Source organism: Bombyx mandarina, chromosome A1 (assembly GCF_030267445.1).
Source record: "Bombyx mandarina strain Sakado chromosome A1, ASM3026744v2".
In the NCBI taxonomy this organism is placed as follows: domain Eukaryota; kingdom Metazoa; phylum Arthropoda; class Insecta; order Lepidoptera; family Bombycidae; genus Bombyx; species Bombyx mandarina.
In genome coordinates, this window is record NC_143234.1 from 19,462,985 (window position 1) to 19,485,701 (window position 22,717).

At 36.6% G+C, this 22,717-nt stretch overlaps 1 protein-coding gene and 1 long non-coding RNA gene across 2 annotated transcripts in view; both read left to right on the top strand.

The window, feature by feature from the left end:
- The window catches only part of LOC149499613 (uncharacterized), a 54,715-nt gene extending 46,403 nt beyond the window's left edge, over nucleotides 1-8,312 (top strand). The window contains exon 3 of the long non-coding RNA XR_016325602.1: nucleotides 8,235-8,312. This is a non-coding gene — a long non-coding RNA (uncharacterized LOC149499613). The remainder of the gene's footprint in view (nucleotides 1-8,234) is intronic.
- The window catches only part of UBL3 (ubiquitin like 3), a 155,420-nt gene that overhangs the window by 99,123 nt on the left and 33,580 nt on the right, over nucleotides 1-22,717 (top strand). The window lies entirely within an intron of this gene.

Genomic DNA, 22,717 nt, shown 5'->3' on the forward strand with positions numbered 1-22,717 from the left:
TTAAGCTTCTACACGCACGTGGGTCGATGTTGTAGGCGGGTATTCGATCCGATCGTGCCATTTGTTCCTTGCCAAGGTTTTGTTTAATTTATCTGTATTATTTGCTTCTACATTTATTACAATTATTATTATTTTTATCCTTAAGGATGTTTGCTTGTATTCGTAATGAGTTATCTGAGCTTTATAAAGCCGTTATAATGTTTATTCGGCCTATTAAAGCCTAACGAGCGTTCGATAAAGTTATTCACAAAGATTTGCTTAAAACCCAATAATCAAAATGTACGCCATGTTAACATTTTGTAGAAAAAAACGCTAAATCCAAAATTAAGAACAGATTTTATGTAGATCCCATCAATAATGGAATTTCCTCTATCATCGAAATTACTAATATCACCACCAGGTATTACGAAAGTTACCATGATAACCGATGCTTGGACCTGCGAGCCACACGAGAAACTCTTTATTCTCTGAAACTGCTACGTGTTTTATTCTGAATAATCATTTCAATGCTAGTGAAGCAGCGTGGCAATATTTGTTAAGATTGTTCAATTATGGTTATTATATTCGATTATCCTGTAGCATGTAATGAAATACACACTTATGTCCCATAGACAAAACCCACTAAGTTTCGCGCCGGATCTTCTTAATGGGTCCGATTGCGACCTGGTGGTAGTTGTGCGAATCACTGCGCTTGTCAATGCTGATGTTAGAAAATTATCTTAGGTTGAGCCCTTGAGCTCAACTACCCGTCACCTACACGTAGCGGAAATAGTTCCTTAGGTTACCAGCGAATAGGTAGAATAAAAACAAAACACTTATGTCAAAGATCATTTAACTAATTGGTTAGTCCGATATTAAATTTTAATAGGTATTGGCTTGAAATTGTCTAACCACAAAACCAATAGAGATAATGAAACAGTAAGTAATAAAAATAGTCAAATGGCAAACTAATGAACTGTAATAGAATATAAACCAACGATTTTTAGATTTATTTTCTGTCAGCCTGTCTATGTGTTTGTTCGCACACATCGTCGGGACTACTGGCTGGATTTACATGTAGTTTTCATGGCTGAATTAAGTTAGATTAAGGTTTGGAGTAGAATTCTTTCATTAAAATCATATGTTACAATAAAGCTATCATTATTTCTGTACTTTCTTTATCTTCTTCTTGCTTCGGTTTCCTCAATACTGCGGGTCCTGACCACCTCCTCGCAACAAGAGTTTATTCCGGATCATTCCATGCCATTTGCTTCTATTTCCCGCCGAGTGTATAGCATCGTAATCTGTGGTGTCGAGGGTAGTGCGGATCTGGTCATTCCAACGTGTCGGGCCTCTACCTCGTGGTCTTCTTCTGTCGACCTTGCCAGTCACCCTTAGCTTCTCCAAGCTGCCGTTATTCTTTTTTGCAATGTGGCCAAAGTATTCCAGAACTCTACGAAGGCAGATTGTAGAAAGCGTCGTCTTTATCTGGAGTGCTTGGAGGGTCGACACGTTTTTTTTTATTGCTTAGATGGGTGGACGAGCTCACAGCTCACGTGGTGTTAAGTGGTTACTGGAGCCCATAGACATCTACAACTTAAATGCGCCACCACCTTGAGATATAAGTTCTAAGGTTTCAAGTATAGTTACAAAGGTGGGGACCCTTCAAACGGAAACGCATTACTGCTTCACGGCAGAAATAGGCAGGGTGGTTGCACCTACCCGTGCGGACTCACAAAAGGACCTCTTGTGAGTCCACCACCAGTAATAAAAGTTTATTGGTGCGACGTGCTATTTATACTGTTGCATGTTGAAAATCACATAGTAAATAATATTATTATTATGAAAGTTACTCTGCCGGTCAGTTACTTTCTGAAGTCAAAGCCATTAAGTTAATTGTGACGAAATTCGGTATGGAATTGGTTTGAACCCTGGGAAAGGACATTGGTTTTCATCTCACTGCTAAGAACGAATTACCCACGCTATATTCAGTGTGGTCCGTAGGCGCAGGCAAAGCTGCAGGCGAAAACCTAGTAATTAATAGGAACGTAAGATTGTATTCTTTTACTATAACCAACTACCCTGCGATTCTCATTTCCTATATAGAATTTGTGTCACCTAAATTTCTGTTTCTTTTACTTCACGATTCTTTTATCCAGTGACTTCAAAGATCAAGACTATTACGACACACAAATCAACACAAGATAGCACAGTTTTACTTATCAAAAACTATTATAGTATACGCACTCAGATTTCAGACACTAAGTTATTGTCATACACTCTTATTTGAATAGATTCAAATTCTGCGAGAGACGCTAAAACGTTAGATTCAAATACAATTTCAACGAACGAATTTAGGGCGAATATAACGGTCACCATCTCGCTCTTGCAGTTAAGTTTAACGACACAGATTTCGTTCATAAAGATAGTGGATGGCACACTTTCTGAATTCAGACATTGTAAACTTATGATTCTCGATAAATTTGTTACGCTCAACGCTTTTTACTAAGCGATGATTCCATGTTATTTTAAGTACTTTTTTATGTTTATTGCTTAGATGGGTGGACGAACTCAAAGTCCACCTGGTGTTGAGTAGTCGCCGCCACCTACCATGAGACGTACATACTTTGTTGTCTTAGAAAAATATAGAAATCTTCTCTTGACGTTAGCAAACGAAAACGAATGACAGTTCTTAGGACGGAGGCACCGCTCTTCAAGAAGGCTGGTTGGTAAGTGTGATGGCGTCTACGCGCCTCTATCTGCTTGGCTCTGTCGAAGCATGAAGCTAGCCGAGTTCCGACGATACCGCAATTGTGCTGCCATCTCTCGGGAATCGTGCTGAGTTTCGTTTAGCTACCAAACTCTCCGACATATACATATTATGTTGTGGAAAATCCACACACCCATCCCACAGACAAGAAAAAGCGAATAATGTAAAAGTCGGAATTGTATTTGTAGTAATAAAGGATGTCACAAAGTTCAAATCTATTGATTTTACGTGTTTAACTTACTTTTCTTAAAGAACAGACTTATCAAATCAGTACTTAGGATAGAAGGCATATTAAAAATAACCATGCTATGTATGCCTATTCAACTGCTAACAGAATTTAATACAGTATTTCGTCTTCGGAAATTATTTAGGCTCCGTTATGATACGAGGTTGTTATTCCGCCATTTAAATATGAACACGCGAACACTTGTCTTGTCGTAAGACTCCGGGATAAAGCTGAGCTCAAAGATTGACAGCTCTTTGTTTCAGTAGAGCTGAAATGTCATGATATTTAATGGACCATACCAGCGTTACATCTTTTTGATGCTGAACACATTTTGAAATAAGAATTCGATGTAAGAATATTACTGGAATATATTTTAAAGTGTGTGTGTGTGTTTTTTTTTTATTGCCTTTGTAGGCAGACGGGCATACGGCCCACCTGATGGTGAGTGGTTACCGTCGCCCATGGACTTCAGCAATGCCAGGGGCAGAGCCAAGCCGCTGCCTACCGCTAAAGTGTTTAAGAATTTGTTTGGAGCTCCAGACTTTACTAACTTTAAGGAATGTCTGCAAAATGGATAAATATTTTACCACTTAAACATTGTAGATGTGGCCACTAATAATCTGAAAATGTCTTCTCACAACGATAGTTTGGAGTTTTGTTCAGAGCTTATCTATAAATTTAAGAAGTTTGCATCTGTTTAATTTGGTGACGTCATAGCATACCCTTTCATGTTTTATTAAAACCGCTTTGTATAAAAAGTACTGTCGTATGCTCAGTACCAAAACTATTGTAATATTTTTACAGCAACCTATGTGTCGCATTTACCGCGGGATGATAAGCTGGTCGTATTTGAGTCGTTTTGTTTAAGTTTAGTTATTAAAGCGATTTGTAAATGTTTTTTTTAGTAATTATATACAAAGAGGAAGTAGAAATGACAGATACCACGGAGGAATATTATTTTAAAACGTCATAGTTTTAAGGATAACTGAATACCTACCTCGTTATTCAAATATATCGTTGAATCCAAAATCTGCTAAAAGTGTTGTTTTTTGATACCAAATTTTGATTACTACTAGAGGTCCCGTCGTAGTCGAAATTCGACTATAATTAATTGGAATTGTAAGCTTGTACACTATTATGATTGTATTTTATACTTCTATAATCACAAATTTCGCCAAGACTACACTATAAAAAATATTAACAAAGACAAACAGTATTTAATCTATTCTCAATTTGACAACAGACGTCAAGAACAAAAGTTTGACAATAAATAGTATGCATGCGTGTGTGCGTCAAATACATGGTATGTAGTGTGTGTAATGTTTTCTTTATTGATTTAATGTATCTTTTATGAATTCTTTTAAAAAAATATTAGCATTGTGCACTTCTTCTCTATATTCTCTATAAGTATGGAAAATTTCATACTCCTCCGTCCGCACAATTTTCGTAAAAAGGGATACAAAGTTTTTGCTTCACGTATTAATATATAGATAATACGAGTATACTATACTATAATAGTAATTATTATTATCATCAAAATGTTTAAAACTTTGTCGATATTGTTCTGACAACAACGATTATGTTGTGACAATGATCTTCAATAGTAAGAGTTCATAAGTCGTGTGCTAATCTTAAGTAATAAATCACAAATGTTAAGTGTATAATCTATGGTAATAAAAGAAGTATTCGTTCCCAATAGATTAAAATCCTTACTCTAAGAAGGTTTGTTAAAAATTAACACAATTGCCAACAACCAAACTTTTGTCATTTTTTGCGCCTAAATAAAAACGCGCCAATCACGTTTTTGCCTTAACATCACGTGATCGCCTTCAAGCGACACTTCAAATATTTGAAAGTCTTTATTTTGAAAGTGTCGGAACACGTTTTTTGTTTTTCTACTTACGAAACTCAACTAAGATCACTACCTAATTACGGCATTTCATTGCGTAAGCATGGTTTTACTCTAAAACTTTTTTTTATTGGTTGATTCCACAGTCGATTTGTCACACCAGTATACCACAGCTCTATTAAACTCTTAAAGTAAGAGTAGGTTATATCATAAGGCGGGTAATTTTGTTACTTTTGATTGTAAACATAACAACAAATAGAATTAAAACTAAACGTGGAAAGGATCGAGGTATATATTCGCGGTGATATACTTTCTTAATAGATTGTTAGCTTATCACTCACCACGAACCGATGACTTTGTCGTATCACGCCGTAGGATACCAGGTTTCTGGGTTAGGATGTGGTAGGGAAAGTAGAGAATGATGAGATACACCGTGGCAGCGCGGCCGACCCGCAAATCTTTCGTTGCTAACCGAGAACTTGCAAATGTCAAGTCACGAATGCCCCGTATTTTTTTTAATGGATTTTATGACTTGGTAACTAAGACCTTTAAGTCATATATTATTTTAATTTATATTCTTATTTTTATGAAAATTGATAAAATAGAGTGAAATGAAATGAAATGAAATGAAGATGATTAATTTGAGACATTATTCAACTGGGATGAAATTAAATGAAATGAGATGATATGGGATGAAATATAATCGCAATAAAATGGTGGTCATTTACTGAGATTTTTTCAGTGGACTTTTTGGAGGAACCCGAGAAGTTACGTCCAGCAGCTTTGTTTCATTTTCCGACATTTGTGCATTTTCACAGATATTAAACAGTTAATAAACCATCGTTATTACACATTTAAACCTGAAGAAACACGAAATAGACAAAATAAAACAAATCACACAAATTCACTCCTCGCGTTGCCGCCAAAAAGTCCTGCCCAGTCAAACCGCGTCCAGTGTTGCCGTGGTTAAAGCTCAAAACCCACAGATTGGTTTCGAACTAGAGGTATGAAAACGTAACAATTAGCATTGTTTAAAACCTGTCATAAGTAAAAGTTGGTTGTGTTGTGGGATTATTATCTGTTTCATAAGCCCGCATCTTAAGTAGTGATAAGACCAACTACCATATACAGTTTTTGGTTAGATAACAGTTACACCTATCCAGATACCAGACCCAGACGTAAATAGCTTTTCAACTGGAATTTAGATTGATTATAAAATTAACTTGAAAATATTTTTTTCAAGTTGCGTTTTTTTTTAATTGCTTCGATGGATGGACGAACTCACGGCCCCTTTGGGGTTAAAGGATTACCGGAGCCCATAGAAAACTACAACGTAAATCCCGCCATCTACCTCGAGACATGAATTGTAAAGTCTCACCTTTAACAGTACAACGGCTGCCCCGCCTTTCAAACTGAAACGCATTACGGCTTCACGGCATAAATAGGCATAAATAGGTGGTGGTACCTACCTACCCGTGCGGACTCACAAAACGTCCTACATTTAACACCAGGAGGTTTAGCTTTATTTTGAAATGGTTAGTACGCTAGCAACGTCAATCATGAAGTTAAACTCAAATCTTCAGGTTTAAATTCTTATATCTAATATTTAAATTGATGTTCATTTTGAATGCGATTAAATTATCAAAACTCCAATATATGTCCAATATGAATATGTCCAATATATATAAACCAAACTCAAAACCGAAATGCCACATCCAAATTGATAGTATTCACGTACACGCAAAAATACACGTAGTTTTTTTACGACTTTATTTATTATCAAATGAAGTCTACATTCGCATGTCACTATATATTCTGTTTACGATGTCACAATCGGAGTATTTTTGGGAGTTGAACCCGAGCAAGGCTGTATTCGCTCTGTTGCATATTGACCTGATTTCCTTGACGATCATGCTCCTCTCTGACCGTTACTCTAAACAGATTAGACCGGCGTTTCCCAACGTGCGACCCACGTCCCACAAGGGGGCAATTTGACAATTAAGGGAGGCAATCGCACTAAATTAATATAGAAAATCTGTATTAAAATTACTTTGAATTTGAATTTCAGTTTTTTATTATATATTTTGAAATGTTACTATTATTTTATTAATACTATATATTTTGAAAAATTATGTATGGGGAGCATGAAAATTTTAGAAATGTTACAGTGGGGCATGGCACACAAAAGGTTGGGAAACACTGGATTAGATCATTCAATAAAATACCTTTGAAGAATTCTCTAGGTATACATATTGTGTTGTTTATGATTCTTTATATGACGTACGTGAATACAACTTACCTTGAGATGTGAGATCTGTAAATCATTGGATATTCCCTAATGAAACAATATTACAATGTCATTTCGTCACTCATGGAGGTCAGCAATGGCAGGGGCCAAAGCCATTGCCAATGTCAGCCAACTCGCTGTCTACATAGAATTTTTTTCCTACCTATGCTGATAGCCTTGAGAGGCTATTTCAGCTTCGCCCTAACATGTAGGTGAGCTCACGGGGCTCACACCTGAGCACTGGCACTGGCTCTAGCAAGAGCAGTGCTTCGTAGAATCTACCACCGGGTCGGAAACGCGACCCACTGAGATGATCCGACGAGAAACTCAGTGTCTGTGGGTTAATTCGCTCGTCGAGCCCTTCGTCGCCGAGGACGGTGATCGGTGCTTGTGGTACCTAAAAGCACCGTTAATGGATCGGGAGGATCCGTAATGACGTATTTTGGGCGATGTCGAACATATATTCGTAAATGATGTTTCCCATTTATATGTCATTGTTTCCGCCGGCTAAATCATATAGATAGATGTTTAGCTTCTATTTCGTGTTTCTTTTCACCGAGTTTCCTAACAGAACCGCGCAAAAAAAAAAACATATCAAAAATATTTTTGTTATTCAAAAGAGAAATTCAATTTCGTTTCACGGAAATGAAAGAACTTTCATAACACTTCGAAAACCTTAAGAGATTTCGTTGCCCCTCAAAAATATATCAATCAATATAATCTAACCTAAAAATAAAACTGACTTTTGCTTGATGGAATAAGAGTTAATATTCCTTGTGTGATGAATTGATCCACCACAATAGTTCTTTTAAAATAGAATTCTTCAATAACCTTTCTTTTGTTTCCATTTCAAGGGTATTGTTGAGTGCTATAACCCAATGAAAATGAAAGAAGGATATAATTCATTGTTTTTTTTGTGTGCATAATATCCTATTTATAATACTGTAATACATTATTGAGACTGACACAGTATCACAATGAGAAAGCATGTCTGGTAACCACTTACCTGGATCATTGTGAGCTCGACAGGATACTGTCAGGCAATATACAAAGATAAAATTAAAAGCTTTTACTAAAGTATTCTTTTTTCAAGTATTATATATAAATTTTATTTATGTTCCAGGTAAAATCGAGTTGTTGCGGAACAAAATGGTTTACGCCTTTGGATTTAGTTTTAGTGTAGTATTGGTTTTTTTTTTGTTAATGTGAATGTGTGTGTATTGTGGAATAAGTATGATTTGTCCGTCGGAAATCTATCTCACGAAAATTATGATCCATTCGAGGAGAGTCTAAATACTTAAATAGTACATATTTGTTTGAAAATTCCCCTTTTTCATAGGAAGAGTGATTTGCTATGTATTACGTAATTCAGTTCTAATTTTTTTTTATTGCCCTTGTAGGCAGACGAGCATACGGGCCACCTGATGGTGAGTGGCTACCGTCGCCCATGGACTTCAGCAATGCCAGGGGCAGAGCCAAGCCGCCGCCTGCCTCTTATATAAATATAAAAATGTCTATTTAAAGCCTAATTAATACTTCGTTTCTAAAAAATAACAAGTTTGAAGTTTAATATGTGTATGTACGAGTATATTATTGTACATATATAATATATGAAGTTAAATATATATAAAACCACTCCATTTCTTTTTTGTCTCTTAATTAATGTCTATTAATTTGTATTTGTAACCTATATTTTTATTAAGAAGAGGCCAATAAGAGACACAGCTTAATTACTGCGCTTAATTAATAGGAAATACATATAAAACAAAATACACTGATAAGTTACTGTCTGTCCGTATAATATCGTAATAATCTCATTGAATGTGTTTTGGAATTGGAGTATCGTTAGCAAATGCTTTTCGAAAAACATTACAATGAGATATCAGAACTCTACTATCACTGGTGGTAGGATGACTTGTGAGTCCGCACAAGTAGATACCACCACCCTACCTATTTCTGCCGCTTAGTAGTTTATGGGTTTCGGTTTGAAGGGCGAGACAACAATCTTATAATACAATCCAATTGAGAGTTTTACCTTAAGTCTCAAGGTGAGTGGTGGTATTTATTTTGTTACGTCTACGGGCTCCGGTAACCACTTAACGCCCAGAAAGGCCGTGAGCTCGTTCAACCGTCTACTCCTTTGAAAACATGTAAATATAAAAAGATCACCTTTTCTGATTGCAATCCAAAAAATATGTAATCGTATATTTGACAAAAAGACATATTCCCAATGTTAATTAAGTAATAGGAAAATGAAAGAAATGACAAGATTCTAACTGCCACATCGGATATCTAGAAAAGGTTTCTTTTAATTGCCCTTGTAGACAGACGAGCATACGGCCCACCTGATGGTGAGTGGTTACCGTCGCCCATGGACTTCAGCAATGGCAGGGGCAAAGCCAAGCCGCTGCCTACCGCTGCCTACCCTCCTATTTTAGGAATTAATACATTAACATTAATGCGAAAGTCGAAACAGCTGGCGACAGTTCGCTCTATTTGCTAAGCGCACACTGGTCCTTTAAGCTGACTACATGCGTTAATTAAACAAGCAAACACGGACTAATTGACCATAGTTGCATTATTAATTTAATCAGCGCTCTGTTTCTATATTTAGCTCGTTAATGCCAATCGTTCTAAGTTCTTCAATCAAGCATTTGGAGCGTTGTAATTAGGTACATATATGATATTTGACTGACCAACGAACGTTTGCAATTAAAATTTTAATTTCACATTCTTTTTATTTGTCAATCGCTTTTAATAAAACAGCCAGTATTTTAAGCGGGAACTTGTAATTAATCTTACGTTATATATTATAAATAAAGCGAAGCTCATGAATACTAATTAGGTATTTGTGCTTGAAACTAAAAAAGCAAAGGGAAAATTATGACGTAGACTCCTTAAGTGGTGGTAGGACCTCTTGTGAGTCCGCACGAGTAGGTACCACCACCCTACCTGTGAAGCAGTAATGCGTTTCGGTTTGAAGGGTGGGGCAGCCGATGTACCTATACTTGAGACCTTAGAACTTATATCTCAAGGTGGGTGGCGCATTTACGTTGTAGATGTCTATGGGCTCTAGTAACCGCTTAACACCATCTGGGCTGTGAGCTCGGCCACCCATCTAAGCAATAAAAAATAAATAAAAAAGTTAAATCTTTTTTTTTAAATAAACTCCATGAAAATCAATCCAAACTTAGATACGTTTTTCAACGATGCGTCGAGAACGATACATGAAGAACCATTTGGTTTGAGAATATTATGTAAGCACTGATGATCTTAGTGTTAATTATATTGTAGGTACACTAGCAAGGCTTTGGAATTCGAGTACACGGATGCTTGGCGAAAGAAATAGAAAAGTTGGTAGTACCTATCCGTTAGGTTGCTCATCGTGGCCAAACCATAAAGTTAGACCATAAGAAAGCAGTTTTCAGACTGTAAAAAATAATACACTATGTATTTAACACTTGACCCCAAATCACTTCCGAGATTATGTTACTTGAATCTTGCTAACGGTATTTTCAAGATAAGTTTGGATGTATACAATTTCCGAAAAGAAGAATCAGAACCGTCGGTCTACCGAGCAATCACACCCGGTTGGTGAAAGACCTAAGCTGATAGCCTTGAGAGGCTATGTCAGCGTAACCCTAACGTGTAGGTGAGCTCTCGGGGCTCAAACTAGGTGTTTCTAAAGCCGGCCCTAGCAAGAGCAGTACTTCGCAGAATCTACCACCGGATCGGAATTGCGTATTGTAAGCCGGTATGGAAAAGTAGATACTACCACCAGACAGCCACGAGCTCATGTATAAGTTAAAAACTATAAATTGTCATGTCTGGTCTTACCCCTTAACCTGAAACAGGTCGTTAGCTATCTTATCCATCTACGCAAATTGAAAAGTTATTCTAACGTTTGCGTTAAGGCCAAAGATAACATACTCGACGAAAACCGTAATTCGAATGACACTTCCGATAATTTGTGAGACTTGAACGGTGTTGCTTCATTGACTAAAGTCGATTACGCTTCTATACCGGTGAGGCGGTGATCTATCCACTCGAGTTACACTTGAAGGGTCCCGGCCTTTTTTTATTGTTTGAAAGCTTCTCAATTGAATATGCAATTTCGAAAAGGGCACATCTCTGAAAATGTAAAATGTTCAGGAAATGAAAAAAACTGATTATTTTCTAAAGCAGTGTAAAATTTAAAATATTAACTTTTGAGATACCTATATTTTAGTGTTAATTAGCAATTGAAAATTACTGGAATTATTATAAAATGGGTGTAGGTAAGCCTCAAAACTACATGTATATGAAAAAACGTATTTGACCAAAATATGCGACATGTGCCCTTTCCGAAATTGCATATTCAATTACAATCGAAAGCTTAACTCCCTTAGGGAGTAGCGTATTGATTGTGGCGGTAGCTATCATCTCACACAAGATATTTGAGATAATTATGCCTGAATCTCCCTTACAACAATAACATTACGACCATCAGTCTACGGAGCGATTTCACAAGCTCGGTAGAAGATCTTTCCTTTGTCATTAAACCTCTTAAATGACAATGATTCTTTATTGTCTTAGTCTAATTGAAATTAAAACTGCTCTAATGCTGAAATTAAAACTGCTTGATTTCATGCTGTTTTAGTGGTTTTTTTTCACCAGCCATCGACGAACCATTTCCCTTTACCTTTATCTTTGTTGATTAGCGTTCACAAACTGATTGGCGCATCCCCATCTTGTGACGGGAAATGTAAATCTGAATCTGTGTTCCGAAAATTAGAAAATGGAAACGTTTGTTTCATACGACTATACAGGATGATACCTACCTGTGCGACACAATTCACTTTTTGAAGTGAAACTTCTTTAGGCGCATGAGGGTAAAATTTTTACAGAACGTCACGCAGGTATGCAACGGAAGTGACATCAAACTACTATTGAAATTAAGTACTTGTCAAATGTCAGTAGTAGTAGTTGTTGTATTTTTCCAACTGGAAAGGCAAATGTATCATACCATACAGCCTAATATTTTATAATTTTTTGTGAAAAATGTTAATAGGAATTGAAATAAAATGAAAAGAATTTGGAACATTAATCAAATAGCATGAAATTAAATTAGTCAATTCAATTGGAAAAATATTAGTCATTAACAATTTAGAAATCTAAACATAATGTGACTGTCAACACTGAGGTTTGAGATTGACATTTGACAGACTTTTGGCGGGAACATATCTTCCTTTTTCCCTTCCTCTAAGTCTTAATCTAAAGTTTTAGATTTGCATAAATATAAACAAGACTTATAAATTAGTTCGCCAAAAAAGTTTCACTTCTGACATGTGTACTTTATACGCACGCACTTTTTTTTTTATTGCTTAGATGGGTGGACAATCTCACAGCCCACCTGGTGTTAAGTGGTTACTGGAGCCCATAGACATCTGCAACATAAATGCGCCACCCACCTTGAGATATAAGTTCTAAGGTCTCAAGTATAGTTACAACGGCTGCCCCACCCTTCAAACCGAAACGCATTACTGCTTCACGGTAGAAATAGGCGACTTTATTCATATCACCATAATAAAGGTTTACTTGCAGCCGATGGAGGTGCATATTTTGTTATCCTTTGACCTATTTCAAAGCAAATGTTCAATTGCAAAGAGTTAGAGATTTAAAAGAAACTCTTTGCAGTTAGAACTGATGAAATTTTAAGGTTAACAATACCGGTAAATTTGCTGAAATACACCCTTCAATTTATATAAGATTTTAACGTTAATATTACTGTGGTACAACATTGATATTAATAATAAATTGAGTAAATAATTAATAACATAACAGAAATTCATATGAAGCCACACCAATATTTAGTCGCCAGAACGCTAACGTATTATCCCGGTTTCCTCATATTAATCAAGCCGTACACACAATTATTTCTTGACCAACACAAATAATGAATATTGATGACTGCCGGCCCAATAAACACGTAAGCGTCTTACTTAGTGCCCCTGACATGTGACATATGATATTATCAACGACCGTGTAAATACAATATTAGACAATAGCTATTTCGGATGTATTTATTTTTGTAATAAACCTTTTTTACTTTAATTTTTGGGATCAGAGATAAGCCGGAATGAACAGATCACAAAAGTTTTAAAATATATTTAGTTATTAATTTAAATATATCACCACCAGTCAGACATCTCGGTTTTTTTTTCTATTTCCTACCTATTCTAGTTACCTCGAGGGGTTATTCTATATTCACCAAATTTGTAGGTGACCTCACGGGGCTCAAACCTGACGACGTTGCTAACACGAACCCTAGCAAGAGCCGTGCTTCGCAGAATCTACCACCGGATCGGAAACGCGGTCCACTGAGAAGATCCGGCGAGAAACTCAGTGGGCTGTGTCTGTGGGTTAATTTACTTGCCGAGCCCTTCGTCGCAAGCGACGGGTTCGACGAAAACGATGACCGGAACGTCTCGGCCTCATCGATGTTAATCTATCATCCATCTCTATCGTCATTCTATCGTCAAACGGAAATCTCATTACAACATGGGCGTTAAAAACGACTACTCGAACACAAAAGTAATTAAAAAGAAAAAACGGGTATATTAATCATGTCAATCTCGAAATCCGTATGACCTCTAACAATGAATGGCTTCAATCGAAACTTCACACTCGGATGTTTTGAAACGATTCGATTTTAACGGAAAGCGTTAATTGAACAAAAAAAAAGATAATTATAAGAGCCGTTCGTTAATTGATGTGTCCATGGAATGAGGTCGTCACGGACGATTCGATTTTCCGCGTCTCGCAAAAATGTCACGCAGAAAACGTACCGTACCGAGATGAATTACAATCGGAGTTGATTATGTTCGTAATGCGTGTGTGGAAACTTTAATTAAACTTATGATTGATTTTTTATAGCGTTTGTGGGAGGATGAGCTTGGAATTAGCATAGCTACAATAGGATAGAAGAACGGAGATAAATTAATGTAAAAAGTAATTCTACCCTCAATTAAAAAAATAGACCACGTCGTTTTGATTGCTCGGTTGCATTTTGTTTTGATAAAAAGCAGTAGACCGAAAAATGGCGCTAATTTTTGAGATAAAAAGCTCACAATAAAGCAGAGAGTCCCTCCTGACTGAGCCTTTGCTTGCCCACCTGTCCTGGTGAAACTGAAAAGGCCCCCGGGTCACCAGTAACCCTTCAATCATAAAAAGAAAGATTCGTGTATAATATGTATATTTTTTTTTAAATCTTGCATCAAGATTCTGGTAATGATTGAACCCAGTAAAGTAATACAAACAGTTACTCTACTATAGTTATTCCTACTAGCTATCGAATATTTAAAAAAAAACATATTTTCAAGTCGCCCATGTCGAACAGCGCACTATAATAGGCTCTTAATGATGATAATGAAGATGCGCAAAGTCATTAAAAGAAACATTAAGGAGACCTATACAAATCGAATATGTTATATTTATAATTACTAGATGATGACGGTTTTTTTTTGATAACGTCATCTTGTTGTGTCTTTAAAGCGGTTAGTTGCCCTCAATTAAGAAAAATAGTATTATTATTCGGCAAAACATGTCGGGAAGAGTTGATTATTGAAAACACGAATAAAGCAACATTTTCTGAAAATAAATCGTAGCTAGATCGATTTATCGCCCCCGAAATCCCTTGTATACTAAATTTTATGAAAATCGTTGGAGCCGTTTCCGAGATTCAGATTATATATATACATATTAATATACAAGAATTGCTCGTTTAAAGGTATAAGATAAGATATCTCATTACAGAAAAAAAGATATTTGCGTTTGAAAATGTTCTCTCAGTCTTTGTAATTTTCTATACTCAAGAAAATATAATTAACTCTCTATGAAGGGCCGACAATATAAAATCTAGTCTTTTTTAATAATTTTATTTAACCAAAATCGCTTTCTTTCATATTATAATTTTTGGAATGGCCCAAAGCGATCCCGCAATTGTGTGTAATTAGATAATTTATTTAATTCACGTAATATTTTTTTTTCATTTTGCGGGTTCAAATTACGAGGAATGAGCAATTACTTTTGTATAACATTTGATTCAACAAACAGCTATACCAATATTTAAATTGAAATATACTCAGGATACAAAAAAATCCACAATCAGTGCAAGACTATTTATTTAACATAACTAAGATGTATGTTTTGCCTCAAAAATTTGTAATATCTCATTTAGCTAAAATCAAAAACGCATTTTATTATTGTAACGTCTAACCGCGTTAAAGAAAGCTCGAAAAGCACATCTGTTATATCTAAAATATAAGCTTTGATTCGATTAACGAAACATCATAGAGCGAGCCACAGAATCATCCATCTTTGCCAAGGAAACTTTTGTGTTATACGATCCAATCATTCACTACAAAGACAATGTTAAGCGTCATTAACAAAACAGGCGACTGCAATGCACTCAGCTACTCTTTAAGGCGCTCTAAGGGTCAGAATAACAGATACATGAGGCAGTTCAATGCTGAGTTCTAGTGGCCTAGTTGGCACGGCTCCCTAGCTCTCAAACACGAGCCGGTGACGTCACAAGATCATACTTGCACTAACGCTAGTGTGACTAGGCTTTGCATAAAAATAATATGGAATATCTACACTAATATATAAATCTACAGTGGTTTTTACGGATGTTCCGTTATAACTACTGAACAATGATCCGATTGACTTGAAACTTAGTATCTATGTAGAAAATACATGTACTTAATGGATAGGCTAATATTTACATGAGTGTTGGACTCCCTACATCAGTTGCGGGGGCTTTAATGTTGAGAATCTTTGTGGGGGGTGAGAAATAATAATGTTAATTTTAAGTGCCCAGCGAAGCGGACGGGTATAGCTAGTACTTAATAAAATGAAATAAGTTTTCATGCGAATCCACCGTAACCAGGAATCTATAGAGAACACAACATTAATGCCGCCAATGATGTTGAAACCCGAGCGCCATAAAATCAAATGGATCGTACAAAAGTTGTCACAAACATCAAATCCGGTGTGATTGGTTCGCAATAGAAATAGGCATGACATTGGTAACACAACATGACAGTACTTAAGATGTTATGAAAATATATAAAAGATGAAGTAAAGGATGCTACTACTATGGATGGATTCTAGATAAATACTAGCATATCCTCGTCTTTCCGATCTCAAAATGCGCTGAAAGGTATTTGAACTCATTAAATATACAATTTGTTTCTAAAACGTTCTTAAAGGTCACACTTGTGATCCCGTGTAGCTATCAAGTACCAGTAAGATCGGGAACTATTATGTCGTCAGCCCGATTTAAAAAAAAATCGTTAATATTCCGTGTATGAAGACTAATCACTCTCTTAACTCCTCCCAGGGTTATGTCCTGAAACATAACAAGTTATGGTCACAGCAACTAATGAACAACACGGGGTGGAACCACACGTGTTTTAGGATTTCGGAAACTTTTAATATTAACAATAGTGTTCTTCTGATGTTGGTAGGCTGTATTGTGTGCATTCGCACGGGTTGGTACTGTCATCTTGCCTACACAAAGCCACCATACTTTTCATATTACGTACAATACAATTCAAATTTCGACCATTGTGCTTAGTGCGAGTTTTTTAACGTTATCGATAGCGTAAAAGATAACTTAAATTTCTATGCAGTTCGAAGAGCGCCCCTAACGGCAAACGTAGGCAAACGTTCCAACTCCATACAAATTTGAGTTAACTTTTACGCTATCGAGAACGTTAAAAAATTCGCATTAAACACACTGATGTAGCTATAAGCGGGTAGTAGCGTTAATTCTACGATGTTTACGAGTTTTGGAAGTTAGATTTGATTATAACTTAACGTTTTTTTAATTGCTTTCTACGTAGTTTAGGCAGTATGGCATTGTGCGTTCATGAGGAGGTTAATTTGAGAGTACCGTTCCACATTTTTAAGTATTTTTGATGTCATGAAGTAAAAAGAAAACCGAAGTGTACTCACGTTTCTTAAGCTGTTATTAATGCTATTTTAAAAAAAGACTACAGCTAATCTTGTTTTACATAATTACTTATCATCTTTGTATATATATTTTTTCTTTTCAAAAGAATTTTTCTAGGTAATTTTTAGTAAAATACAGCACATAATAAATAACATAGATTTAAATGAACATAAATTAAGATGAAAATAAATTACTTGCGGAGAAATTCATTTTAAATTTTGACTGATAAAGCTTCAAGGCTTAAGCTATTAAGCCAGTCCTGAAGCGTAAGCTTTCCGAAAGTTCGTGACCTAAATTTTTCGGGCTCGGGATCTAAATTGGACTCAGTATTGTGATGACAGCTATACCATACGATACAAAAATTCTAGTTATTCTGAATCACGATGATGATATTAATTCTCAAGGACAATGTATAGTCGTACTGATAATGATAGCTTGACAAATATGCTTTGGTATTAACGCAATGTTTGTTGTGATCGGAGATGTGTATGAATCCGTTCGTCGCGAATGTTTATTTGTTTCTTAAAATGCTCATAACTTTTGACTAGGTGAATCGATTTTGATGATTATTGCTTTTAGTGTATATTAATTTGTTTTGGAATATCTTTTTTTTCTTCAATAAAAAAATCATAATAAAAAATGTATACCCGAATAATTATTTTCTTTATACCTCGAGTAGAACTTAAAATTAATATTTTTACAATAAGGAACTTCGTTTCGATCCGGTGTCCCACGACACCACACATCTTTTTTTTTTATTTAACACTGGATACGGAAGTTGTCAACGGCAAACATCAACCTCACAAATTGCTCCAAAGAGACAAGTCTTAACGTCGATCCATCATCGGCCTGTTATCCGAAGGAATCGCACTCCTCGCTTTAGGGTTGAACTTCGGACGGAAAATTTTATTTGAACGATAAAGTTTTTTGCGAATTTCGTTTTAATGTCACCGGCTTTCAGTTTTATAATGTCTCGGCTGTTTGAGATAAGGCACTCTGTGGTAGAATTTTTGTGCAATCCGAATTTTATTTTTTTCCTCTAAAACGTGGTATTGGTAAGTATAACTTGTAATCACTCTTTAGTTTCAATTAAGTTGTAGAAAGGCTCAAGCAATGGCAGCTGTGTGGCATTGCCAATGGTACTGGACAACTTTTTTTTCCCACCTAAGCTGATAGCCTTGAGAGTCTATTTCAACGTAACCTTAACTAGTAGGTGAGCTCACGGGGCTCAAACCTGACGACGTTGCTAACACGAACCCTAGCAAGAGCCGTGCTTCGCAGAATCTACCACCGGATCGGAAACGCGACCCGCTGAGAAGATCCAGCGTAAAAATTAGTGGGCTGCGTCTGAGGGTTCATTTACTCGTCGAGCCCTTCGTCGCAAGCGACGGGTTCGACGAGAACGATGAACGGTGCTTGAGGTACCTAAAAGCACCGTTAGTGGATCGGGAGGATCCGAAATAACGTGCCGGACAACGATGATCTCTTTTCATCGTCTAAGCGTCGAAGGCATTTAAAAAAACGCAAGAGACAATTATTAATACAGCAAAGTTACGTCAAATATTTTTTTTATGTCATATTTTACCCGCAACCCTCCTAATTTGGTTCGGTGAGTAAGATTAGAAACGATCTCTCGACACGTTCAATTTATCATGAACGACCCGCGGAAACGGATCATCTCCTTGTCGTGTCTTCAGAAACGTTACCGAATATATATTAGTTTAGTTGATTTACGACAACATTAGTGTAGTTTTGCGTTCGTGCTATAAGCACCGCCTTGATTTAACTAAGCCAGAGTAACGGGTGAAAAAAAATATTTGACTTTAAAAGTCAAATAAACAATTGAGTAGATTGTGATGTTATGTAAATGGGTATTTTATTTATTTATTGGATAGTTGGGTGGACGGGCTCACAGCCCACCTGGTGTTCTAAGGTCTCAGTATAGTTACAACGGCTGCCTCACCCTTCAAACCGAAACGCATTACTGCTTCACGGTAGAAATAGGCAGGGTTGTGGTACCTACCCGTGCGGACTCACAAGAGGTCCTACCACCAGTATAAAACATTTTATTCGTATTCGTAAAAACATTTAGTATCGGACCATTGAAATTTATATTCTCTGTTATGGATAAAGAAGTCGAAATTACTTTGTTAGAATTAATCTGTTTTTGCATCAGAATATATTTTACCTAGCAAACATTCCTATAGACAAAATTCAAGACGCTATCATAACGGCCATTTAGCTATCAGTGCAGAGTTCTTTTATTGTGCTATTTCCATTTTCCCGTCGCTCATTAGGTCGGGTTCCGATCGGCTATTTCCCGGGGTCCTCGCGACCGGACGTCTCGTCTCAGCAGCCCTCCAAAGGACTGATCGGAAATAGTTTTTTTTTTCTTTTTGCGTCACTGATCTTTTCTTCTTTCCGTAGTACCTACTCCGAAGGCGTTCTTTCTTGTAATTTCCTTGATGCTGTTTTTAAAGTGTTACCAATTAAAAGTTTATATAGTTCAAATTAATTTATTCTTTATCGTGTAGAAGTATTTTGAGGTTCTCAGATGCATGGAGGAACAAGATTTTCCCATTTTTTGTCAACTGACGATAAAACTCTGTAAATACTATTTTATAAAGGTTTTTGGTTGGCGAGTAAAAGGTGACGTAGAAGAATCTATTGAAAGAGGGAGAGAGAGAATATTGGTAGTAGTCACGTATCGCAGGTAACCCGAAGAATAAATTAGACTTTACAATAGATTTTTTTTATAATTGAAATACGAAGGGTCAATTTAGTTTGAAGTTTTATTTTGATTTCTCACCGTTTCAAATGTAATGTGCATCAATAAAATCACGACACTATAGGCCTGTGGTGCAAAATATAAGCGAAGACGAAGCGAGCTCCGTGAGTGTAAATTGAAATGCGTTCAAAATTTTTCATCATCATCATCCATAGTCGTCCAGATAGGCCTTTTCTATTTTTTAAGTCACCGAGCCCGGTCTTTGGCTGTTCTCGCCCTTTCCTTGCCGACCGCCCTTCGCATGTCGACACAGCACCTGGTCGACGGCATCTTACATTCCGTTTCCTCCTGGAAAGAATCCTGGTCCAGCGATCTTGTAACATGTCCTCGTGTTACTCGGAGAAAATCTGACTTCGTCCCATATTGAGTAATTATGATAGTTCATAAGAATGTGTATGCCATTCATCCAACTTAAGTATTGAGTAGGGTTAAAACCCTGATTTATAGTGCTGAACAAATGACTAACCTCATTTAAATATCGGTAGCATCAAAGTAAACCGTAAAAGTGTAGTGTTTGTTGCCTTCACCTTGATTTTCAAATACTTGAATATTGGCTAAATATAACAAATTTCGTCCTGAACTCTTCAATCGCTTGCTTCATTGACTTACTCCATACCATAAACAAACGGCCTTCTTCCACTTCCACGGCCGCGTCGGGCCGCACTGCAGCTAAGCGAACACATCGTTTATATCCGACACGTCTGCGATTGATTCCCACACACAGCTTTTACGTCTGCGGAATGGCATTTCATTTACACGTGTAAAGTTCTTCCTTTCTTTTTCTTCTTGTCGTGTTATTCGTGCTTCGTCGAATTAGCACATGTCATTTACGATATCCGTCCATTTATATTAGTCTCTCTCTCTCTCTCTCTCTTCGATCGGTCTCTCACTGCTGAGGATCGTGACTCCGTCTGATTCCATCAACCAGCTGTCTCCATCGATCCTGTTTTGTAGCTTGGTGGAGTGCGTCGCTGACAGGTACCCCCAGTTCCTCTGCTACTTGGTCCGACCATCGTTTGGGACCTCTACACCTAGGCCTTTTTCCCTCTGTTTTACCGGTCACCGAAAGGCGTTCCAAATTGCTGGTATCCTTGCGTGCAACATGGCCAAAATACCGCAATATTCTTTGTATGCAGGTTGTGGATAGACGTTGATATATTACTGGTACATACTAATATATTTATTACCAGTAAAACGTGTCGTGAAGCCATACGGGTGTATGGCTGTGTATACCTTCCGGTAATCGCATAAGACCAGATGGCCGGCGAATTGGTCTGTCCAACTTGACGTTGCTTATTGTCTGACTCGAGGAAATTGAAAACCTAGGGCTCGCACGTTCTCGGTTTATCGCATTATTATAACTAGTATTTACAGTCAAAATTTTATTACTTTTCGGAGCTCTTGAATCAAAAGGGCTGTTTTGTTGAGTAGGCAGGGAATAAAATTTAACAATTTAGCAGAGTAAATGTTATTTACAAATTAACTAGTACATACTAATTAACTACCGCGAATTGGTTAAATAGCGACCGATCGTAGATTTTTTTTTCAGAAACAATTTTCTGCTAATACATCCTTAATGTAAACTTCCGTATTTGAATATTAAAACTACGGAAAAAACAGAATGGATCCTGAAAGGTATCACCAAAAAACTTATCAAGGAATTTAAACTGATATTCGTAAATAAATGAGGTGGGGTGAGCTGCCCACGGGGCGAATGACGACACAAAACAGCCAGATAGACAAAGGAACCGAACGGCGCGGCGGAATAGATATTGCGAGAGAATAAGTGATATCGGTTGGATCTTTCGTAAATATTATCTTTCAATAATACTAGTGGTATTCAGTTGCGGTAATAAACTTGAGTTTTTTTTAACGTAGACCGGTGTTATTGGATTGAAGTTGATTGGTTTTTGCGATCATGAGTTGTTCCTTTATAACTCGAATTAGGTACTTTTTTATTTTCATTTTATTGCTTAGATGGGTGGACGAGCTCACAGACTTCCTGGTGTTAAGTGGTTACTGGAGCCCATAGACATTTACAGCATAAATGCGACACCCACCTTGAGATATAAGTTCTAAGGTCTCAATATAGTTACAACGGCTACCCCACCCTTCAAACCGAAACACATTACTGCTTCACGGCAGAAATAGGCAGGGCGGTGGTACCTACCCGTGCGGACTCACAAGAGGTCCTGCCACCAGTAATTACGCAAATTATAATTTTGCGGGTTTGATTTATGTCCATTTGCTCATAAACTCGAAAGAGCCTTTTTTAATTGGCAACGAAAACCGAAGGTCCACTTAGGTCCAACTTAGAGTACTTTCCTCTTGCTCTTGAACAACAGGGAAGTGAGTGGAAGTAAAATTAAATGTACATTTCACTAAATGTTTAATAAAAATGTATAAAAATATATTTAAAATGTATAATAAAAATGGTTAAATATATAAATTTTTTGTTGAGTTACGGGCTGTCACAACCTTTCAATTGACATATTTAAAAAAATATATATTTGTGATCCTGTCCAAAGTTTATCTACATACATAGACCTGCATCAGACGTTCATATCAACCACCTCTTAGAGAAGGAAGCTAGCTTCTAGAACTTGACGATCATGTATTGTAGAATATTGATTATCACATCTCTTTAAATATTTATGTGTTTATTTGTTGCAGTAATGGGTAGGATGATGGATCTTCTGTTTTTTTCTTCTGACTGACTTCTTGAAATATTATTTTTCTGTTTTGATTTATATTGCAAGATGTTATTCCTTCACCGTGGAAGTCAATCGTGACCATTTGTCAAGTACGTACGTCATTGAAA